Source organism: Lontra canadensis, unplaced genomic scaffold (assembly GCF_010015895.1).
Source record: "Lontra canadensis isolate GAN:19392208 unplaced genomic scaffold, GSC_riverotter_1.0 scaffold3, whole genome shotgun sequence".
Lineage (NCBI taxonomy): Eukaryota > Metazoa > Chordata > Mammalia > Carnivora > Mustelidae > Lontra > Lontra canadensis.
The window spans coordinates 40,802,928-40,826,332 of NW_022630997.1; the positions used below are offsets into that span (position 1 = coordinate 40,802,928).

The following is a 23,405-nucleotide window of genomic DNA, read 5'->3' on the forward strand; positions in this document are numbered from 1 at the left end:
CTTAGCATAATACCCTCTAGGTCCATCCATGTTGTAGTAAATGGAAAGATTTCATTCTTTTTTATGGCTGAGTAATATTCTATACAATAGATGATTTTGTGGAATGTAAATTTTACTTCAATAAAGCTGTTCAGAAAAACAAACCCACTGAAAAAGAAATCAAAATGTCACAGTAAATAATGGAGGGAAGTTGGGTGGGAATTTAACTTAAAAATGAAACGGAAAAGGACGACAAGAGGGGACACTGGAGTGCTAAATATTCTGTCGCTTAATCTTATTGTGAATTATAGTTTGTGAAAATTCATTGAGCTGTGTTCATGTGCAGTTTTTTTTTTCAGATTTTATTTATTTATTTGACAGAGAGACACAGCGAGAGAGAGAACAAAGCAGGGGGAGTGGGAGAGGGAGGAGCAGGCTTCCTGCTGAGCAGGGAGCCTCATGCAGGGCTCCATCCCAGGACCCTGGGATCATGACCTGAACAGAAGTTCAGACACTTAGGGACTGAGCCACCCAGGTGCCCCTTATGTGCAGTTTTCTGCGTGTATACCACAATACAAAGTTTTTAAAACGGCAGTAAGGCCTGAGAGGGGCCATGAGTGACCCAATAATGAGTTATAGAAGCTGAGAGGTTGTTCAGAAGCCATCCAGTTGTCTTGGGTCCCCATGAGATTTTCGCTCCTTTATTGCCACTATTTTACAATAACCCCCACTATGAGAGCTGGCCTAAATGAATTTCTATTTCTTCCTGAGAAGAAGCCTCACTAACAGACCCACACAGATAATACCAAAATGGCACCTCTGAGAGGGCTGAGAATTTTGTACCGGGCTGAATCCCTAGGGCCTGAAACAACACCTGGCAATACAGTAGGTTCTCAAGACGCACTACTCAGATGCATGAACAAACGGATGAATGCACAACTAGTTGGAAAGGAAAGGAAATGTAGAAGTGTGTTTACAAAAACATGCATTTTTCAATGCAACCCAGCCCATATTTCCACAGGGATGTGGACAAAATGTGATGGAAGACCAGAGTATTAAATAATGCCCAGAGGAATGTGAGGAAAGGGGCAGAGGAGGACACATGGGTGTTGGGTCTTGAAGGATGAATAGGAGTTTGCCAGATAAAGAATGGAAGGGAGTGGGACAAACAAACACAGACACAAATACATTGTTGTGAAAGAGCCTAGCATTCTTCAGAGCCTGGAGAAGGCTCCTGTGGCAGAAGTGCAGGGTTCATAGTGAAGGAGAGGTGAGAGATGAGGCTGGAGAAGTAAGCTGGGAGTAGATGGAAAAGGGTCATCTCTTCACAGCCAAGACATCTGAACTGACTCCTGCAAGAATCACCACCAAGAAAGAATTTTAAGCAGGGGTGAAATTCGCTTTTTAGGGAGCTCATTTTGGCTGGAGCAAGAATAGTTTGAATTCATTGGCTATCTTCTCTGTTGGTATTTATACCTCCTTGCCTCGATGTCTCTCTCTTTCCCTGCATTCTTCTCTTCCTTCTCTCTCTCTGCCTTCCTCCCTCTCTCTCTGTCTCTCTCCCTCTCTCTCATGTGTTGTCTTGTATAGGTCTCTCCTCTCTGTGTATTTCTTTCCATTTTTTTCTCAAGACACTACCCTTTGGGGGTGCCTGGGTGGCTCAGTGAGTTAAGCGTCTGCCTTCGGCTCAGGTCATGGTCCCAGGGTCCTGGGATGGAGTCCTGCATCCTGCTCCTTCCTCAACCGGGAGTCTGCTTTTCCCTCTCCCTCTGCCTGCCTCTCTGCCTACTTGAGCTCTCTTTCTCTGTCAAATAAATAAACAAAAATCTTAAAAAAAAAAAAAAAAGATATTCCCCTTTGAAGGGATCTCTCAACCGCCTGCATCTTATCTGCCCAAACAGCTTTCAGATTCCATCTCCAGGACTCATTTTCTCCAGGACACTAGTCCCAGCCAGCCTTGGGGTTTTCACAAATAAGTACTCGGGATTTCCTCTTGAACAGCAAGCTCTTCGGGGCCTCACCAGTGCACAGAGAAGGTGCTGGAAGAAGGGGCTGCCGTCATGGGGCCCAGAGAAGGTGAGCCACCAGGTCCCGAGGCCTCCACGGAACCAGTGAACTGGGAACAGCACGCTCTCCTCTCAGGCATCCTGGCAACGCTCACAACACTGTTGGTGCCCACAGCTTGAAGCCGCCCCCCTTCAGCCTCCTCCAGGAGAGCCTCAGGCCTGGTGGCTCATACCTCTGACCTTCAGCTCCACCACCACGTTTCCGACCTTGCACCCACCCTCCCCAGGCAGAGGACCCCCTGAGTCAGGAGAGCCCCTCATGCAAGCTGAGCTTGGGACTTCTCTCCAGGACAGTTCTCTCCCCTGGGACAAGAGGGTCAAGCTGCTCTTCCAGACATGACCTCAGAGATGTGTGGCAAGGGCCCTGGCCCAATTTATCACTACGGGGCTATAATTAGGTTTGTTAACATACAGTCCAGTGTAGTCTTGTTGACTAGGAACTTAATCACGTTACTATTGAGTTCCTGTACGCATTGCTTGGGGTGACTGTTTTACTCGTAGAGTTATAGCCAAGCCCAACGGGAGGAAATTAGCTCTGGACACAAGTTTGGTGGGGGGGTTCTTTTTCCTCATGACTTTGTCTCCCTCCCCCCCTTCCATGTGAAAATATTTAGCAAACAGTGACAATGATGAAAAACAGTAGGAAACAAAATGTTCTACATTAGTATAAAACATGAAAAATGCAGCAAGGACCCTTAGCGGTACAACATGTGTTATGCTGGCTGGCAGTCCATTAGCTCTGATAGACATTTCACTTACCTAAGTCAAATATAACAGTCTAGTATTCATTAATATAAGAAGGGGCTGTGGAATCAGAGCTACCATCTGGCTGGGCCGACAGAATAATCTACAACTCATGATTAGGTCTAAGGAGTGGGGTTTCACTTTAATCTTTCTCATTGCTCGAAATTTCCATCTGCGCAGTTCGGCACATCATTTTTCTTCAAGACAAATGTGCTGTTTTTCATGTTCCAAAATTAGATCAGAAGAAAACGATTAATCATGTCACGGCCTGGGAAAGGAAACAAAGCTCCGATATTCTGCTGCTCTCCCCTCCCCTCCCCTACCCCCCCCCAACCCCGCCCCTCCCGGCCCCGGCCGGTTGCAAGTTTCCCTTTTTTCCCCAACCTCTGGGTTTTCAGCACAACTTTCGGAGACGCAGCCGCCAGCGGAGAGGAGGAGGGTGGAACGGGAGGGGCGAGGGCGCTCCCTGGGCCTGCGAGGACAGCCTGGGGCGGGGGGTGGGGGGGGTCCTGGGACCCCAGCCCCCCGTGCACCCCTGCCCCCCCCCGTGGGTGACTCCCGACCAGGCTGCACCTTCTGCCTCCCCCACCCAGGCCCCCCACCTGCCACCCCGCCCCGACTCCGGGCGCTGGGCGCTGCCTCTCCCCCGGAGTGACAAAAGGGCTGCGAGCCTCCCTCCCGCGCGTCCCCCTCCCGCGGCCGCCACCGTCCTGTCTGTCAGCCGGCTCGCAAGTCATAACAAATCCCTGGCGCGGAGCTGAAGCTGAGCATTTGCCGGAGCGTCATGGGGATGATGAATGACCCGCAGGCCTTTGAAGTGCTCTGCCAGTTCAGCTGGGTCCGCGGTGCTGACAGAGAAATATACACAACAGCGTAACCAATAATGAGAACATTAAACATTCCTGCGCCGTGACAGGCTGACAGAAAAACCCAGGCTCCCATCAATCACGGCGCAGATAGAACCCTGACAACTGGCCCCTCACTGATACCCGCGGTCACCTTGCCCTCGCCCCTCGCGCGCTCTCGCCGGGCTCCCTCCTCGTCCTCCCTCCGGTTTTCCTGTTTCCTTCCCTCCGGACTCCCCGCACCCCTCCTCTCTGCTCCTCCCTGCCCCTCTCCCCTCCCTCTAGCCACTCTCCCCTCCGCACCTCCTCTGCCTCCTCCTCCACGCCCCCTGCCCTCCGAGACTGCCTTCGAGGGAGCCTCGAGGAGGTCAAGTGAGGTTGGGGCCCCTTGCATTTCGTGAGACTGCCCTTGCTGAAACTGTGAAGGAGTGTGAAGTCCTTAAGTTCATGGTTAACAATCTGTCGCTCTTAACCAGATGCAAAATAATAACACAGTCACTGTAGGTACAACCTCGTTTGGAAATACTATTATTACGAGTCTAAGGGGAGACCCATTTGAACCCCTTCTCCCTCCTCTGCAGGGGAAGGGTCTCTCTGGGTGTCTTCCTGCGTGACTTGGGAAAGGGACCCTTCTCTTCCCAGCCAGCCAGGGCCTCTTTCTTCTCAACTGGGTTTATCTGACTCAATCTGGTTTCTGATCTGCCTGAAAGGGGAAAACAGCAGAGAAACACAAAGATCTCTTCCTTTTCCTCCAACAGGAAATGGAATCTGCCCAGATAAAGCCTATTGGAGGGACTTTAGCCCAGTTCCCGGAGGAGCCACTGGTGACCTCATAGTCACTTTCTGGATCCCTCGGGGCTCCCAGGAGAACTGGGTTTTGGCCACACTTTCCTGGGCTGAGCCTCTACTCCCACTTTGTGACAGTGAGGCATTTCCCCATGCCCTCCCCCCAAGCCCCCCCCCCCCCCCCCCCCCCCCCCCATTATCCCAGCCAGGCCAGCAAGGGCTCATGGAAAGAGCTCTGGGCCCCGGGGAAGTGAGAAGCCAGGGTTCTAATCCCACCATGAGAACTTGAGCAAGGCCAGAATTGCCCTGGACCTCTCTTCATCCACAATAAGGAAGTCCCTACCTTAGAGTTCTTTACCTTCTCCAGATGCAAACAGTTATATTCCTCTTTTTATTCTTGAACCAAACTTACTTACTTACTCCCTCCTTCCCTCCTTTCCTTCCTCCCTCCTTTCCTCCCTTCCTTCCTTGGCTTTTGGAGACAGACATCCTTGACTTTCCAAAAAGTCATGAAAAACTCCCTGCAGCCTCCACACACATGTCCAGAGATGGGGAGTGGCAGAGGGGGGAGGGTCACTTCCTGGGCATCCTGGGGTGGAGGGTGTTATAAGGAGTCTGGTGGGAATCTGGGGGAGGAGATAGAAAGGCTCATAGAAGCTTCCTCTTTAGAGCCCATGCTTTGAGGCAAAGTTCAATCGTGACACCTCAGATGCATTTGTGTATTAGTTTAAATGAGCCAGCTCAGGTGTGAGGAAGAGAACATCTGCTCCATGCTCTGGAGTATCTTGTCCTTTCCTTTCTGCCCACCTGACAAAGCCAGCTCTATTCTCACCACCTCTAGGACAAGTTTGTTCTGCCTGCCCTGGCCCACGATGACCTTGCCTTTCTCCAGGGGCCTATGAGCCCTGGCCCAAATGAGCATCTTGCCTGCCCAGCTCTACTTGAAGCTACTTGAGGGCAAGGAGAGTGCCATACTCTGCCCTTCCCTGGGTTACCTGGGACTAGTACAATATGTTGTTGGTCCAAAATGCCTGCTCTACCCGCAGCTCCCTTCTCTAAGGAACTGCTCCTACCAGGCCTGTTCAAGGGGGAGACCTCAGAGGCCATGTCCGTACTGCATGTTCACCACAGCAGAATGGTCCAGTAGTGAACACCTATCCCTGCAACCAAGCAGATTCTCTCTTCCTTGAAAATCTGAACTCAGCCACAGGAGGTGTTAAGCTCCTAAAAGTCACTAATGTTTGGGGCTGAGGCAGCCATTTTGAGCCATGGTAGACACTGAGAAAGGAAAAAAAAAAAGCAGCAGCAGCAGCAGCTCATCTTCAAAGGAAAACAGGAGAATGAGGAAGTGGACAAAAAGAAGCAGATATGAAATATTAGATAGATCCAGAAGACAGGATAGCTTTAATTCCTGATTTGCTCATTCCTGTCCTCTAAGGCCTGTTATACTCCTTCCTGCCCCTGGATGCCTGGGAGGCAGCAGGCCACTAGAAAAGATATATGATCCAGACCCGGCCAATCCTTCTATCCTATCATTCTGCCTACAAAGATTGGCCCAGGAGAAGCATGTGACCTATGTCAGGGCAATCAGAGTCCTTCCCTGGGATTTTATATACTGATTCTGAAGGAGAGATAGTGTCCGTTTCTTTTATTCTTTTTTAAAGATTTTATTAATTTATTTAACAGAGAAAGAAATCACAAGTAAGCAGAGCAGTAGGCGGGGGTGAGGGGGGAGCAGGCTCCCTGTGGAGCAGAGAGCCTGATTCGGGGCTTGATCCCAGGACCCTGAGATCATGACCCAAGCTGAAGGCAGAGGCTTAACCCGCTGAGCCACCCAGGTGCCCCATGTCCACTTTTTTTAGATTGAGAATCACAAGGCTAGGACCCCAAAGTTCTTACAGCCTTGGCTACCACTACCTGAAGAAACAATTTATGGTAGAAGCAAATGATGCCAATCAGAGCAACGGAGTCCTCTGATGACAAGTCTGATGATTCCTCCAAGTCCCTGGATCCAGTCCAGCCTGAAGCCCACTCTCCCCTTGGCCTTCACAGCAGGTGAGCCAGTATATTCTCTTTCTTACTGAAACTAGTTTTAGTTTTGTTTTGGCCACTTGCATTTCTGGAAGTCCTCATACTGTGTTCAAGGGACATGTCAATTTATGAGGATTCACCTAAAATTAATACATGCTTCTACTCTTTTTTTATACATATGTACATGACAAAGAATCTGCTGAGGCCCAAATGAAGGAGAGCTGCAGTGAGCCTTCTCTGATCCTCTCCACCTCTGTAGTCTTCCCCGTGACCTCACCCTTCATGCCGGGCAGTAAGCCTGTCTCCAGGCCAGACCCAGGTGACGTACTTGTAAGCCTGTCAGGAACGTTATGTCCCTATCCCTGTGGTTTGTCCCCTCCCCCATAAGCAAGAAGGGGACGGGCATGGTGAGTGTTAAGGGATGGTCCTCACAGTCTCTGAATAAACCTGTTGGGCTAGAAGGAAGCCAGAGCTCAGGCTGACCCCTGGTCCACCTGAGACAGCTCACAGGTCCCACCCTTCAGGCACCCCTTGAGCTCAGACGTCCTTTGGGGCCATCCATGGACCCCTGGCTATCCATCTTCGTTCTAATCCTGGTCTGATGAGAAGACTCCTGGATGAAAGGTGGCACGGGAGAGATCAGGGGCAGCAGTAGTCGAAATGAAAAATGACTGGCGATGTTTGGCTGATTGCAAGCTTAAGGTAAGCTGATCTTGTGTGATGTGGCTACTTAAAAAAAAAAAAAGAGCCAGGAAAAGCTGGAACATAAGCAAAGGTGATAGAAAACGGGTCATAGAGGAAAAGGGGAAAGACCTCAGGATGGAAAAGTGACAACTCCATCGACAGTGAGTGGATTGGCACACTTTTATCCTCCAGGAAAGGGCTGTGAGGGGCCCAGACACAGGCCCGACACACAGCACCCAAGAGTGTTAGTTTCCTTCTTTCTTGTCCCATCCTCATTCACTGGGGGCATAATCAGAGCCAATGAGCAGACATTACAGGGACACAGCTTTTATCACAATCTAAGAACTTTCTGACAATTTCAGCCGTGCAGCAATTGGAATGGGCCACTTTGTAAGCTAATGATCTCCACATCATTATAGGCATTCAGAAAGAGACTAGATCCTTAGCTCCATGGGATTCCATAGAAAGAATCCCTAAATTGAGTATATGTTGGGCTTTAAGGGCCCTTTTTCTTTCTTTTTTTTAAAAGATTTTATTTATTATTTGACAGAGAGAGACACAGTGAGAGAGGGAACACAAGCAGGGGGAGTGGGAGAGGGAGAAGCAGGTTTCCCGCTGAGCAGGGAACCAGATGTGGGGCTCGATCCAAGGACCCTGGGATCATGATCTGAGCTGAAGGCAGACACTTAACGACTGAGCCACCCAGGCACCCCAAGGGCCCTTTATCAATTCAATGACTTTTGTAGCCTCAGTTGTCCCCTCTGTGAAGTGGGTGTGAGGCTCTGTCTGCCCCTGGACCCTCTCATTTTCCCAATTTATGGGTGCGGCAGTTGAATTTTCCAAAGGTGTGGCTGTTTGTACTTTTGGTAAGGGCCTCAACAACATCTCCTTTCCCATAAACTCTTTACAGTATCACCTTGTCTCTCCCCATGAAGAAGCAGCTAATTCCTTTCCCATTCAATCTGTGCTGGCTTGTGACTGCTTCCCTGAATAGAATGTGGCAGAAGTGACACTGTATGACTTCTACAGCTAGACTAGAAGGGGCACACAGCTTCTGTTGGCTCTCTGGGGGTGCCTGTCCTGGAATCCAGCTGCCATGCTGGGAGGAAGCCCAAAGTAGCCCCCGCACAAAGTTCCTATGGAGAGGCTGGTGGAGGTTTCTGACCCAGAGCCAAGCCACCTTCCAGCTCACTGCAAGCCTCAAATGCCAAACATATGAATGAAGACTTCCAGATTATTCCCCCAGCCTTTGAGTCAACCCAGCTGAGGTCCCCAGAGACAAACCATTCTCACTGTGCCCTCTCCAAATTCCTGTCGCACAAAATCTGTGACACAATAAAAACGGGTTTGGATTGGTTTGTTATGTATGTGTGTTTGTTTGTTATGTATGTGTGTTCCCCACACAGTAGGGGGAGATGGCCAGGAGGTTCTCAGAGGCCTGTGGGCATGAGACACGTCCAGGGCTGGGACCCACTGGTGACTCAATTATTACCCTCTATTCTGTCTCAACCCGTTTCCCCAAACTGTACCTCTCCCCAGCCAGATTTTATCCCAATTCAAAACCTAGGCCTTGCCCCTAACATAAACAGTCCTTGTTTCCACCCCTCCTGGTAGCAGCAAGTAGCAAGCAGGTAACAAGGAGTATTAAAGGTGTAGGAGTTGTGCCCACCCCCACAAGGCCCTCTACCCACACCCTCTTCTCATAGTCCGGGGACAGCAAAGCTGGGGAAGTGCTTTCTGTTCTATGACTCCCATTTAGACCTCCACCCACGAATTCACAGGGCTGTCCCAAGGCCCACCTGCCAGGATTCATACAGCAGGGCGACACTCTGCAGGCCAAGGAGGTCCTGCTGGTCACCTGAGTGTCCACGATGTCTGTGACTGGGGAGGCGGGGAGAGCCCCCAGCTTGGAAAGCAGGGTTTGGCTCCTGAACCCACTGGGGCCTTTGGGAAGGAGACAGATTTGTTAACAGATGATTCACTGGTGTCACTCCTTGGGAATGAACAATTCAAGAGGTTCTTCATGGTGATGGAGGATGGTGTGGCAAAGGCCCTAAACATGGAACTGAAGGGCACAGGCCTCTCTTGCAGCCCAGCTCCCAGCATCAGCCTGCAGCTCCAGGCCCCAGGCCCAGACACACTCCCTCTGCTTGCTTCTTGCCCCACCTGCCCAGTCCTGGCAGGGGGCCCTGGTCCAGCCTCAACCAGAACCGCCCAACTAGAACTGTAGCCAAATTTCTGCAATAAGCATTTCTGGTTCATAAAATAATAATAGTAATAGTAGTAATAATAATAATAATAATAATGATGATAATGATAAAAGATTGTCCTCTAGCTCCACACATGACTGTGGCTCTCCTGAGACAAATCCCTGATGGGGCAGCATCGTCTATGTCTGGACCTAGTGTCCCCGTGCAACTTTGTGTGTGCTTGTTGTAGTCAGTGCTGGACTGGGGGGGCAGACAGACTGCCTTCACCTGCAGTGGCGTCCTGCTTCCTGGCTCAGCAGAGCATCTGCCTGCTTCTGGACAGCACTTCATGTGATCATGCACCCGAGCAGCCGGGTGGCCCATGCCTGACCCATCCTGGAACCCCACCTGGTCAGCACAGTGATGCAGCCAAGGTTGAGCCCATGTCCCAGGCTTGGACAAGCCAGTCCTTCCCAGGGTTTGTGAACTAGACCAGGGAGAGATATCCTTCATTCTCTATGGGCGTTGATGAGGCCACAGCTTTCGCAGCCACAACACTGCCGTGAGGAGAAGCTGGGGGAAGAGGATGACCGCCCCAGAGAGCAAAAGAGCTTAGGGATGGAGCCTTGCATCCTGACTTCATTGGGGGTCCTGGTTCCACTCGTCAGTGTCCTGCTCAAGCCTTTGTGTGTTCAACCTACCCTCAGGAAGCCTTAAGTCAAGGGTCCAGAGGGTATTATAAGGCCAGACCATGGTGGGCAGGGCGGGGGTGGGGTGGGGGTTGGCATGGTAGGTAACAGGGATGGGAGGCCAAGAAAGTAAAGAGAAACAGATCCAGGGTGAGAGGTGAATTGCAAGGTGTCCTGGAGACAGAGGGTCAGGAGAGAGGATTGGGAAAGGGGGTTTTCCAAGCTGGTAGAGCCACTGTCCCCCAGGATCAGGGGATAGGGAGTGCTGAAAGATGGAAAAAGAGAAGACCCTGTGTTTGTGTTCAGACGCCCGTGGGGAAGTCGGCTGGAACATGCGGAGGGGTGTGAAGCTAGAGGACCAGGGTCTCCCAGAGCCAAGGCCAGGGCACAGACGGAAGCCACCCCAGGATGCCCACCGCCAGACGTACAAGAAGAGGACCAGTCCCGCCCGAAGCAACCCACACGGAAGGGCATTTCTGAACCACATGCACAGAGGGCACAGCTGCTCAGGGTGAGTAGACTAGGAACTCCCACAGCCTCTTTGGCGTCCTTCCAGCTGACCTGCCTGCGGAGTTCAGGGTTGTGCCCCTGTGGCCTGAGCCTCCACCCCTGGGAGCAAGAGACCCCAGGATCACACCTTCCTCCCAGCTGTAGGAACACACAATGGTTTGCATACTTGTGGGGGGGGTTTGCTCCCACAGTGGGGGGCAGGAGAGAGCAGCCCCTCCTTTTCAGCCCTGGCCACCTGTACAAGGGCCCTGGCAGCTAGGGGGTGGGGGGGGGGGGGGGGGGGGAAGGAACCCCCCCCCCCCCCCCCCGCCGAAAGAAACTGCAGGAGGGCAGCGGGGAGAAACGCGGCAACACTGCAAAGGTACTGAGCACTTGTTCCGTGCCAAGTGAGTACCCCGCAGTTGGTGTACATCATCTCATTCAGTCCTCACACCACCCTGTGAATAGACACTATTGATTATGCTCGTTTTCCAGTAGAGAAAATGGAAACGCAGAGAAGCCAAGCAACCTGTCTAAGGTCACAGAGGTGGGAAGAGGTGGCTTTCTACCCTAGTCTGTCTGGCTCCAGACACAGTGAGGAACGAAAGAGGAAGCAGAAGGAATGTCCTCCACACCCAAGCAGCTCCTACAGCAACATGTGCTTTGCACACGCACCCACAGCCCCAGCCCTACTCTGCACACGAATAGGGGAGCCGCCTTATGTTCGTGAGCAAAAACTGAAACGCAGTTAAGCTTCATTTTGTGGCTCCAGGCTCTTTATTTAAATAGTTTTATACTTAATCCTGTGGCCATATTGGCACCTGAAAGACTATCCAAAGCAAATGAGGACAAATTGCTCAAGTCAGGGTCCCTTACTAGCAACGCCGGGTGTAGAACTCACGTCTCCAGACTCTCTCTCCAGTTGCCTCTGATGGGGAGAACTTGCCATGAACTACAGTGTAATGTTTCCCCTTCCCCTTGGGTCCTTCCCCGGGGGTGTGCTGGTGAAAGTTTAGTAAACAGCTCTTCGGGAACCAACCAACAAACCAACAGAAAACCTAACCCATAGCATTTGCCATTTTCCATAGTGTAAACTATTCCTACCCTGGTCAGTTCCAAGCTTCCAACATGATGTCGCTGAATGGAGTTGGGGAGGACCCCGGCACACTACTGTACACCCCCCCCCCCAGACAAGGGGAGAGCATGAATTAAGGAAAATACAGTGTTGTGGTTTAGAGAATGGACTTCGGAACCACATGGTGTTGGGTCCAACCCTCACTAGCCATGTGACCTTGGCCATGTAACTTAACCTACCTGTAAAGTGGGGATGGCACCAGGGCCGTGGGAGTTACGGGGGTTATGAGGACTCAGAGGAGAAACATGACCTCAAAGCTCTCAGCGCGGTGCCTGGCACTCAACGGACACTCAGTAAGGATTTGTTGTTGAGTATGTTGAGTGTGGCATCTGACAGGCCGTGTTATATTTCTTTAGCTCTTGCTTCAATTGCATCCTCTGTTTAAAAATCAGTAATCCCGGCTAATATCGATGCCTAGTTTTTCTAAAAAGCCATTATATTGGGGCACCTGGGTGGCTCAGTGGGTTAAGGCCTCTGCCTTCGGCTTGGGTCATGGTCTCAGGGTCCTGGGATCGAGGCCCACATCGGGCTCTCTGCTCAGCAGGGAGCCTGCTTCCTCCTCTCTCTCTGCCTGCCTCTCTGCCTGCTTGTGATCTCTGTCTGTCAAATAAATAAATAAATAAAATCTTTGAAGAAAAAAGCCATTATATTTTTTTAAGTCTGTTGATGTGGAAATAAGAGCCTACCTTCCCCTTAGTTAGCCACACCCGCGGGAATCTGCTGGTATAAATTATAATTCAGAGAGGACAACTGCTTGGTGGCAGGACAACCAAGTGAAGTCAAAGGGCTCAGAGGAAAACGTTTCCCGCATTAGCCTCACACACTCCATGCCTTGACATGACAGAGTTCATCCTAGCCCTGGGTCCTGACTCAGGACCATCTCTATCCACCCAGCAGGCCCAAGAAGGACAAGGGGATGCTCTGAACCTGAGGCTGGTGGGAGCGCTGGGGGGGCTTCCATCTTCTGTTTCTACCCTGCTCTTCCTGTGCTCTCTTCCCCGATGCCCCTCAGTCACCTTCCCACCCCCCAGAGCAGACCCCAGCCCATCCCTCCACCGGCCTCTCTGCACCATTCTGCTCTCCCAGACTGGTTTGTTAGGGCATGAGAAATGGCTCCGTGGAATAAAGACGTTTGCCCTGTGATGAGCACATTTGCAGAAGGTATGTCAGAGATCCTGAGGCTGGGCTTGGGCGGTGTCTCAAGAAAGTTGTCCCCCCCAACACCCTGTCTAACCGCCCCCCCTCCCGGCCCCTCTTCTTTCCCCTCTCCCTCCAGTGCCCCCGCCCCACTTTGCTTACTTGTTGGAAGAGTAATAAATATTGGGCCGACAGGCCCTTCTCACAGTTACAAAGCCTACCTGTAAGCGAGCTCAATAATTAGCAGTCTTGAAGATGATCTATGACTTTCATTACCCTTTGGGACTGGAGACTAAATGAGGACAGAGCTAATTGCCGTGCAAAGCAGTTTGGCATGAATGAGAAAAATGCAGGCCCTGTCTCCTGCCAAAAAAAGGGCCCTATTGCCGCTCTGATCTCAAGGCTGGTTTGTGCCGCAGGAGTTCACTCGGCGTCCATAAATCATGGGCTGCTTACAGCTGGGGCTGCCCTGAGTCGTCAGCAGGCTGTGCGCCGAGTGACAGATCCCAGCCGACCGCATTAGGGCTTCGGCTCACTCCTTTCTTCTCCTCCTCCTCGTCCTCTTCCTCCTCTTTTTGGCACTGACCAGAAAATTAAACCCAGACTCCTCAGAGAGGGGAGGCCGGGTGGGGGTGCCAGCTGTTGACTTGGGTTGGGTCCGGGATGCCCGTGCCCGCTGCTCACACCCTGCTCCCAGCCTCCCCCTCCTCAAAACAGGGCCGCCCCGAGGCCACGGGAGGAGGGCAGGCCCCTCCTGGAATGCTCCAGACTGAGCTTTTGTCCTTGGTTTGTCATCGAGACAAATGTGGCCTCTCTTCTGGCCGCATGGCTCCCTCTTCCCCCGCCACCCTCTCAGGAAATGCTTCCCTTCCCTTAAAGGGGAAGGACTGACACCAGCCACAGGTGTGTCTGCAGCTGACAAATGTGCGCAAGCCGCGGAGGGCGGGGCTGGCTGTGACCGACCAGCTGTGACGGTGGGGGGAGCGGGGCACCTCCTAGAAACTGTTTCCATCTCTGCCCCAAAGCCCTACCCCTCGGCCACACTCCTCAAGGAGCCCCGTTTCCCAGGGTCCACGGTGGGAAATGCCCCGACCACGCCAAGCACCATCGCTGTCCCCCTCCCTTCACTCTTCGGTGTTGGGAGGGGGGCTTCCCTCCCTTGTGGGCAGACACCAATTTCACACTCAGAGCTGAGCTTCCTGGATAAGGGCAGTCATATAATTAATTCTTAGTGTGGCCAAATTATATTTGACACTTAATTTAAAACTCAAGGTTCCATAATGCAAAATCCTCTCCTGGTAATAAGGGTGACGCATACAATGAGCCGGTGTGTGACTTGACAGCCAGGATAGGAGGGGTGGTTCTGGAACTCCCAAAGAGGGGAGGGAGCTGACTTTTATTGAACAGCTACTGTACAACCAGGCATTTCCTGGAGGTCTTGCTTTCCTTCTCATTATCCCATTTATTTTCTCCCTTCTTTTCCGATAACCCTGTGAGGCAAAGTGCTAGTCAACGTCTCCCCTGCCCAGATGAGACCAAGACCCAGTGAGGTTAATTCACACAAGGCCATCCCGTTAGGACAGAAGCCAAGCTGGTGTTCGTGATCTTAGGAGCCTCCTACTTCTTTGTGTCATTCAATTCCTCCTTTAAGGATGGGGGCTGGGGTTCCCCAAACTGGAAGCCCCAGCTGCTTTACGAGGATGAGAGTGAGGGCCACACTCGGGCTGCGGAGAGCAGGATGCCTGGCTGTGGCAGCGTAAACGAGGAGAGGTTATTGTCTCACATAAGAGGTAGGTCACCCAGGACAGGTGCCACCAACAATGACTTCAAGAACCCAACCTCTACCTTTCCATACCACCATTCCCGCATGCTAGCTTCTTGCATTCTGGTGACCAAGCGGCTGGTGCACTCCCAAGTATCGTGTCTCAGTCCAGGGATGGAAAAGGGGTGAAAAGGCATTCTCCAGCCAAGACTTTGTCCTTCTTTTTGGGAAGAAGAGCCTTCCCCAGCAGACTTGCATCTCATGTACCAGAACTGGATCCCATATCTCCCACCTTTCCAACCCCCGCACCCTGCCCCATCTAGACCAATCATAAGCCAGGGGAATGAGTTGCCACAGTTCATTGATTGAATCGCCAGTCATGATTCATCTCCTGGGACTGGGAGAGGCCCCAGGGTCCCAGCTTCCCAAAGATCAAGGCATTCCAGTCACTAGCAGCAAAAATCACACAGTTAACAGGGAAGGACTGAGGATGGCTGTTGGGTATGCAATGGACAGTGTCTGCCACACTTGGTCCTTACCCTTGGCCTTCTCTTGTTCTCAAGGAAGAGACTCAGGTTCCAGCTGGAGAAAGACTGATTTGCTGGATATGTGCATAGACAGCTTTGGGGGAGTTTTGGAAATTTGGTTCCCTCCGAAGCTACCATATTCCCTGGATTTTGTCTACCCCGAGCTCTGTGGTGGTAGGAGTTTGTGTTCTGTCCTTTGGATCTGGGTCTGGGGATCAATATGTGTGCATGGGGAGGGGTGACACCATGACCACTCTCCTGCATGGGAGCCCCAGAGCCAGCTGTGGACTCTGCTTAGAGCTGACAATGTAATGAGTGAGTGGAGTGAGGGGTAACTCCCCAAGGAAGGTAAAGATCAGCCTGCTAGAGACCCTGTCATCTTACTGAGAAATTTCACCCTCTGGCTTTGTAAAGTCGTTGGCAGTCAAGTTGATGCACGCTGTTCTTAAGAGGGTTTTTCTCTTCCCACCTCCACCTGGGGTAGGACTTTTTTTTCTCTTCCCACCTCGCAGCTGGGGTAGGACTGAGCATTCCCTCCCCACCGAGTCTACAGCACCCACGGGAAAGTTCTCATCACTGTCCCCAACTGGGGGCAGATTCACTTGCTGGGAGAGGCATCTGTCCCAGAGCAGGGCGGAGACAGATGGCACACTCCACCAGGGTCACCAGCTGGGGGCCTGAGGGTGCTACACAGCAATGGTCACCAGCTCACCGCCCAACCTGCAGGACTCCACAGGCCTTTTCTGGGCTCCTGCCTGCCTCTTTCACTCCCAGATTTCAGATATGACCCACAACTTTCCCCAGAGGCTTCTCCATGCAGATAGGAAGGATGACAGGAGGTTTCTGAGTGCTATGGCCCCATTTCAGGCTCCAGGTGCAAACCAGGTCATATCTCTCTTTCCTCAGGATCTCAATGGCTTCTCATATCCTTGAGAATGAAACTCAGACTCTTTACCTTGACCTACAAGTAGGGTGACCTGTTATCCCGACATTATTATTAGTAGCACCCCTTCAGTCTCAAATGTGTACTAGTCTGGATGATGAATTATGTGGCCACCTTATCAAGCAGTAGACTCTACATATTCCCAGCCCTGCCTCTGCCCCAGGCTCCTCCTCGCTGCTCTCTCCAGCTTACACACCTCACCCTAGCCAGGGAGAGCCATTCTTTTTTTTTTTTTTTTAAGTAGGCTCCACACCTATCAAGGAGCCAAGCATGGAGCCTGACTTGGGGTTTGAACTAACACCCCTGAGATCTGAGCTGAGATCACAAGTTGGACGCTTAACCAACTAAGCCACCTAGGCACCCCACGCAGAGTCATTCTTTGAAGGGACCTAGCTCTTGCCTGCCTCAGGACCCTCATGCCTGCATTACCCTTCCTGGAACACACCTAGTTCCACTCAGCTCTCAGGTCTCACTTCCAATGTTCCTTTTCCAGAGCGGTCTTCCATTAGGCCCCTATGAACCTTAGTTCTATCATACCAATGACGGTATTTTCCTTTATTGCCAGAATCATCAATTTGATGACATGTTTTTCGTTTACTACCTGTCTCCCCCACTGGATTGTAAGCAGTCACCTCTGTAACTCCAAAACCTAGTAGAGGCTTTTGCCCCATAACTGTTTTATGAATGAATGAATGAGTACATGATATTTCTCCCAAATGCATATGCCCACTCCCAAGATAATGAAGTCGCTATAGTCATCTGCAAGGAGATGTGTGTGGCTGACCTGTCTGAAGCCCAGTGTGAGCTTCCCAACAACACAGCACGTCACTCCGAGCAGCCTGTCACAGTAGGACATCAAACCAAAGCTGTTATGGAATGAGAGACCCTGCACCGTAAGGCCTTCCCTGCACCTGGTTCTCATCTTACTCCAGGAGGGACATCAGCCAGTCTGCCTCCGAGTCCACATCCCCATATACAATGTCAGAGTGTACGTATACACGTCCCCTTATGGACCTGTGAGAACATTTCCTTGGAATCTAGATCTCCCAGGTAGCTGAACCAGTAGATTATCAGACATATACTCATTTAATATACTTAATTGGATTTAAGCCCCTCTCCTGCTTCTTTTTTTTTTTTTTTTGGTCTGCATAAGTTCTAGAATTCTTGGGCCAATTATCCATCTTGACAAGTGGGGCTTTGAACCAAATTTAATTTGGTAAAAAAATATATATACACAATTCTTCTATTCCAAGTATCATGGAAAATTTGCTACCTGTTTTAGACACAACTTTATGTGCTATTGTCCACCTTTGGACTAAAGGCATTAGAAAGAGCTGGATGCTATGGAGGTGACCTGGGTAACATGAACCCTTGTCCAGCCCCTGGCATAGGTGGGGAGCCAGAGAAGAAAAAGAGGAAGTTCTGCTAAAGGCTGGCTCTCCTGGAAGTATGATGGCATTAATTCTTCTGGAAACTCACAGAAAAATCCATCATACAGAACACTAGATATGTTGCTCTGAGATTTGAACTGGGCTGATAGCAGCAACCAGAGCCCTTCTATGCCCAGAGAGACCAGCATGCAAGCTAGGAACCATAAAAGAGTTAGCTTGGGGGCCTGTGGGAAGGGAAAGGAGCAGGAGAACCCTCAGATCAGCCCCAGTGACTCAAAACAGAAAAGCCATTCTGCTCCCACCCTGTCTTCCCAATCAGAACTACATAAGGCAAATGCCTGCTTGGCTCTTCTGCAGCCTGTCCCCTCACAAGCCCCAGTCTGATGAACTCTGGCATGGGACATCCAGAAATTTGGCAGGATGACCATATGAGCAGCCTGGAATTTCACCTGAACAGACAGAAGGAAGAACCCTGTCCCAGGGAGACAGCCACAGACAGCTTCCCAAACTCTGGTAGAATGCATTCAGGCTTACAGACAGACATACAGACAGATGTACAATCAAGGATGACAGATATACAGCTGTGTGTGTAGAGATGCACATCCTGTCATATAAACTCACTCTCCTTCCAGCCAATCCCATAACACACCTCAGTGTCCTCCAGAACTGCTAGCCTCCCAGTTTCATGACACTATTCTGAAAGCAAAAGAGCACTGAGCACTTTCCACTTCCAGCCAAGATGGAGTAACAGGGACTGGATTTATTCTCCCACCTGAAACGATTAAAACATAGGACAAAATATATGAGACAATTTTTGAGACACTGAAAATGAAGCAACAAAGATGGGAAATCAACAAGGTGAGCCATACACTTTTCCCAACTTACTGCTTTGAGAGTTTCCAGGATGCAGCAAAGGGAGGAAGAATTCCAGACAGAGCTTAGTTAAGGAGATGAATTAAGGAGATGGAGCTAAGATGACCTCTGAGCAAACCAAGGTATCTGGCATTAGCAGGACAGATTCTTGGAGAGAAGAGAGCTGCACAGACAGACAACCTCAGAGAGGTGCAGTTCTCCCTTAAAACTCAGCAAAGGACTGGCCAGTGCATGGTGTGTGAGGATGCTCCCTCTGAACTATCAGAGAAAATCAGAGGGCCAAGAATATTTCCTGTTTCCACCAGCCAAACTGGAAACCCTCATTTTTCATCGGGCAATGAGTAAAGTACTTAGAAGGGTCTTACAAAATTAGCCCTCGACAAACACTACTCTGGTTCCACTAACAAAAGCAAGACCCAAAAGGATCAAACTGTTTCAAGTAACTTAATGGCAACCAGAACAAAGCTCAGAAAGATTTATACAAATACAAAGTATTCAACAAAGTAAAATTCAATATATCTGGCATTCATCAAAAATTCATCAAAAACTATGTAAAGAAGTAAGAAAATGTAACTCATAAAGAGGAGAAAAATCTATCAACAAAAATCCAGAATTGACACAGACATTAGAATTGGGGAACAAGAACATTAAAACAGTTGTTGTAACTGTATCTGTATTTCCAATAGCTGGAAGAGAGAGCAAACATGTTAAGTAGAGAAATGGAAGACACAAAAAAGACCCATATCAGCTTCTAGAGAAATAAAATTGGCCACATCATCAGCAAACTGTAGAACAACTCAAGCAGCCTTATATATAAGTATATAATTTTACAATATTATGTAATATATATTAGATAAAATACAAACACATATAACAACATGAATCTCCAAAGGAAAAGAGAGAGAAGAAATAGTAGCCACAATTTTTTTTAAAGATTTTTACTTATTGATTTGACAGAGATCACAAGTAGGCAGAGAGGCAGGCAGAGAGAGGGGGAAGCAGGCTCCCTGCTGAGCAGAGAGCCCGATGCGGGGCTCGATTCCAGGACCCTAAGATCATGGCCTAAGCCGAAGGCAGAGGCTTAACCCACTGAGGCACCTAGGCACACCAGTGGCCACAATTTTTCAGCAAGCTACTACGAAAGCTGATACAAGGAGAAATAGATATCCTGAACATTCCTGTATCTCTTACAGAAATCAAATTTATAGTCATAAACCTTCCCAGTCTCAGATGACTTTACTGGTAAATTCTATCAAACATTTAAGTTAGAAATAACATCGATTCTACACATTCTTCCAGAAAGTTGGAGAGGACAGAATACACCTGAACTCTTTCTTTGAGACTTACATTACTTTACCAAACTAGACAAAGACACTACTGAAAAAGAAAACTGTTGACAATATCCCTTGACATCAAAATTCTTAACAACTTTTAGCAAATTGAATCCATCGATATATAAAAAGAGTAATACACTATGACCAGGTAGGGTTTATACCAGGGATGCAAGATTGATTTAACATACAAAAATCAATTCATATGATACACCATATTAATAGAATAAAGGTGATAAAAAACTAGTTGATTATATCAATTGATACAGAAAAAGAACTTGACAAAACCCAGCACCCATCCATGAGGAAAATTCTCAGAAACTAGAAAAAGAAGGAACATCCTCCACCTAATAAAGGGCACTACAGAAAGTTCACAGCTAAATCACATGTAATGATGAGAGACCTAATGCTTTTCCCTTAAGGTCAGGAACAAGATAGTAATGTCACTCTTGTCACTCCTGGTCAACACTGTACTAGAGGATCTAGACAATCCAATAAGGCAAGAAAAGATTTTTTTTTTAAGAGAGAGAGAGTATATTTGTGTTGGGGGGGGGGCGTGCCATAGAGGTGGAGGAGGAAAGAGAATCTTAAGCAGGCTCCAGGCCAAGCATGGACCCTGACAAGGGGGCTCCATCTCAAGACCCTGATTGAGATCATGACCTGAGCTGAAATCAAGAGTCGGATGCTTTAACCTACTGAGCTACCCAGGTGCCCCAAGGCAAGAAAAAATTTTTAAGAAGGCATCCAGATTGGAAAAGAAGGAACAAATTGTCTTTTTTGCATATGAAATGACCATCTGTGTAGAAAATCCATCGGTATCTACAAAAATCTACTAAAACTGGGTTTAGTAAGATTGCAGGATACAAGATCAATGTCCAAAAATCAATTACAGTTCCATATCTAGCCATTAACACCTGGAAACTTAATCAGAAATTCAAACTCCATTGTAGAAGAAATTAGAATGACTATCATCAATCAAAAAGGTAAGCAATAACAAGTGTTGGCAAAAATGTAGAGAAAAGGGAACACTTTTGCACTGTTGGTAGGAATCTAATTTGGTGCAGCCACTACAGAAAACAGAACGGAAGATCCTCAAAACACTACAAAATAGAACTACCATATATGATCCATATTCAGTACCTACATACTTTTGGGTATATAACCAAAGGAAATGAAAACAGGTGAATGAAGAGATATTTGTACTCCCATGTTCACTGTAGCATTATTCCAAATAGCAAAGATACAGAAACAACCTAAGTGTCCACCAACGGATGAATGGATAAAGAAGATGTGGGATATATTTTTAAATGGAATATGACTCAGCCAAGAGAAAGGAGACCCTGCCATTTGCAACAACATGGACCGAATTTCAAGGGATTATACTAAGTGAAATAAACCAGGCAGAAAAAAAAAATAATGCATGGTATCACTTACCTATGGAATCTAAAAAAAGGTCAAACTCATTGAAACTGTAGAAAAGTAGCTGTCAGAGATGGGTGTTGGGAATATAAGCAGAGGTCAGTAAATGGTACACAGTTTCAGCTATAAGATGAATGAGATGTGAGGATCTAATGTAAAACATGGTGACTATGGTTGGTAACACTGTATTGCATAATTGGAATTTGCTAAGAGCATAGAGATTAAATATTCTCATCCCCCCAAAAAAGGTAAATGCATGAAGTGATGGATGTCAGTTAACTAGATGGTGGGGGGAAGGGACTCTTTTCACAGGGTATATGTGCATCAACGTGCTGTAATGTCCACTTTATTTTTTTTAAGATTTTAATTATTTATTTGACAGAGAGAGATCACAAGTAGGCAGAGAGGCAAGCAGAGGGGAGGGGAAGCAGGCTCCCTGCTGAGCAGAGAGCCCGATGCGGGGCTCGATCCCAGAACCCTGAGATCATGACCCGAGCTGAAGGCAGAGGCTTAACCCACTGGGCCACCCAGGCACCCCTGTAATGTCCACTTTAAATACCTTAAAAACCGACTGCCTGGGTGGTACAGTCGGTTAAAGCTTTTGACTCTTGGTTTCAGCTCAGGTTATGATCTCAGGGTTGTGGGTTTGAGCCCAGCATTGGCTCCACACTCAGCATGGAGTCTGCTTGTCTCTCTCCCTCTGTTCCTCCCCCCGCTCACTCTCTCTCTCTCTCACACAAACACACACTCTCTCTCTCCCAAATAAATAAATAACATCTTTAAAAAAATAAATATCTTATAACTTTGTCAATTATACCTCAATAAAGGTTCAAATGGGTTTTTTTGGGGTTTTTTTTTTTTTTAAAGAATCCATTTATTTATTTGACAGATGGAGATCACAGAGAAGCAGGCAGAGAGAGAGGAGGAAGCAGGCTCCCTGCTGAGCAGAGAGCCCGACACGGGGCTCGATCCCAGGACCCTGGGATCACGACCTGAGCCGAAGGCAGAGGCTTTAACCCACTGAGCCACCCAGGCGCCCCAAGGTTCAAATGTTTTAAAAAATCATATAATGCCATCAAAAATACAAACTATTTAGAGAGAAATCTGATAAAAGATGTGTAAGACTTACATAGCGAAAACTACCAACCATTACTGAGAGAACACAAAGAAGACCTAAATAAATGGAGAGATACACCAGGTTCATAGGTCAGGAGACAATTAGAAGGTCACTTCTCCCCCAGATTCATGGACAGCATCAAAGCAATCCTAATCAAAATCCTAGCAGGCTTTTGGCAGAAACCGAAAAATTCTAAACTGATTTAAAATTCATATGGAAATACAAAAATACAAAAAACCTTACAATAGCCAAAACAACTTTGAAAAGCAATAAAGGTAGGGGTCAGCACTACTGGATCTCAGGAAAGCTGCGGTTAGCAAGATAGGACGGAAATGGCATCAAGAGAGACAAACAGATCAATGGAGCAGAAAGAGACCCACACATATGTGGACAATAAATTTTCAACAAAGATGCAAAGTCAATTCAGTGAAGAAAGGCTAGGCTTTTCAACAAATGGTGCTGAAACAACTGGACATGTATATGTTTAAGAAAATGCAGTTCAGGCTCTACCTCATGCCATATGCAAAGCATTAGATCAAAATGGATCTTCGACTTACCACATAAAACCTAAAACTGGAAATTTCTAGAAATCTTTGTATCTTGAGTTAAGCAAATATTTCTTAGATATGACATCAAAAGCAGGACACATAAAGGGGAAAAAATGATGAATGGGACTTGATCAAAATTAAAAACTTTTCTACTCTTCAAAAAAGCACTGTTCAGAGAGTGAAAAGACAAGTCATACATTTGGAGGAATATAGGCAAATCACACATCTGAGAGTGGACTTGCAGCTCAAAAACAGGAAGGACTTTCAAAATTCAAAAATAAGAAAACAAACAACTCCATATAAAAATAAGCAGCCCAATATTTGAACAGGCACTTTCCCAAGGAAGATATACATACAGCAAACAAGAGTCAGTAGGGAAACACAAATGAAAGCCACATGGGGATGCCACAGCACACCTATTAGAATACAGAACTGAAACCTAAAAGCCCGACTGTACCAAGTGTAAGTAAGAATGTGGAAGAACAGGAACGTTCCTATGCTGTGGCTAGGAATGTAGCATGGTTCCACGGCTTTGGAAAACAGTTCTGACAGTCTCTCCAGGAAATTAAATATATACTTAGCGGACGATCCAGCTTGTTCCCAGATACGTGCCCAGAGGAAATGAAAGCATAGACCCACATGAAGACCTACAGACAAATGTTTCAGCAGCTTTATTTGTAATCGCCCCAAACTGGAAACAACCCAGACATCCATCCACCG

At 48.4% G+C, this 23,405-nt stretch overlaps 1 long non-coding RNA gene across 2 annotated transcripts; it reads right to left on the reverse strand.

Moving 5' to 3' along the window:
* Positions 1-485: 485 nt before the first annotated feature.
* LOC116856179 lies at positions 486-3,219 on the reverse strand. 2 transcript variants are annotated; one of them, XR_004380489.1, is made up of 3 exons: positions 3,174-3,219; positions 2,805-3,057; positions 486-1,331 (listed from the first exon to the last, which is right to left on the reverse strand). It is a non-coding gene; the product is annotated as an uncharacterized LOC116856179 (long non-coding RNA). The 2 variants fall into 2 exon arrangements; XR_004380492.1 differs by lacking the exon at positions 486-1,331 and having other exon boundaries at positions 2,686-3,057.
* Between the last annotated feature and the right edge of the window lie 20,186 nt (positions 3,220-23,405).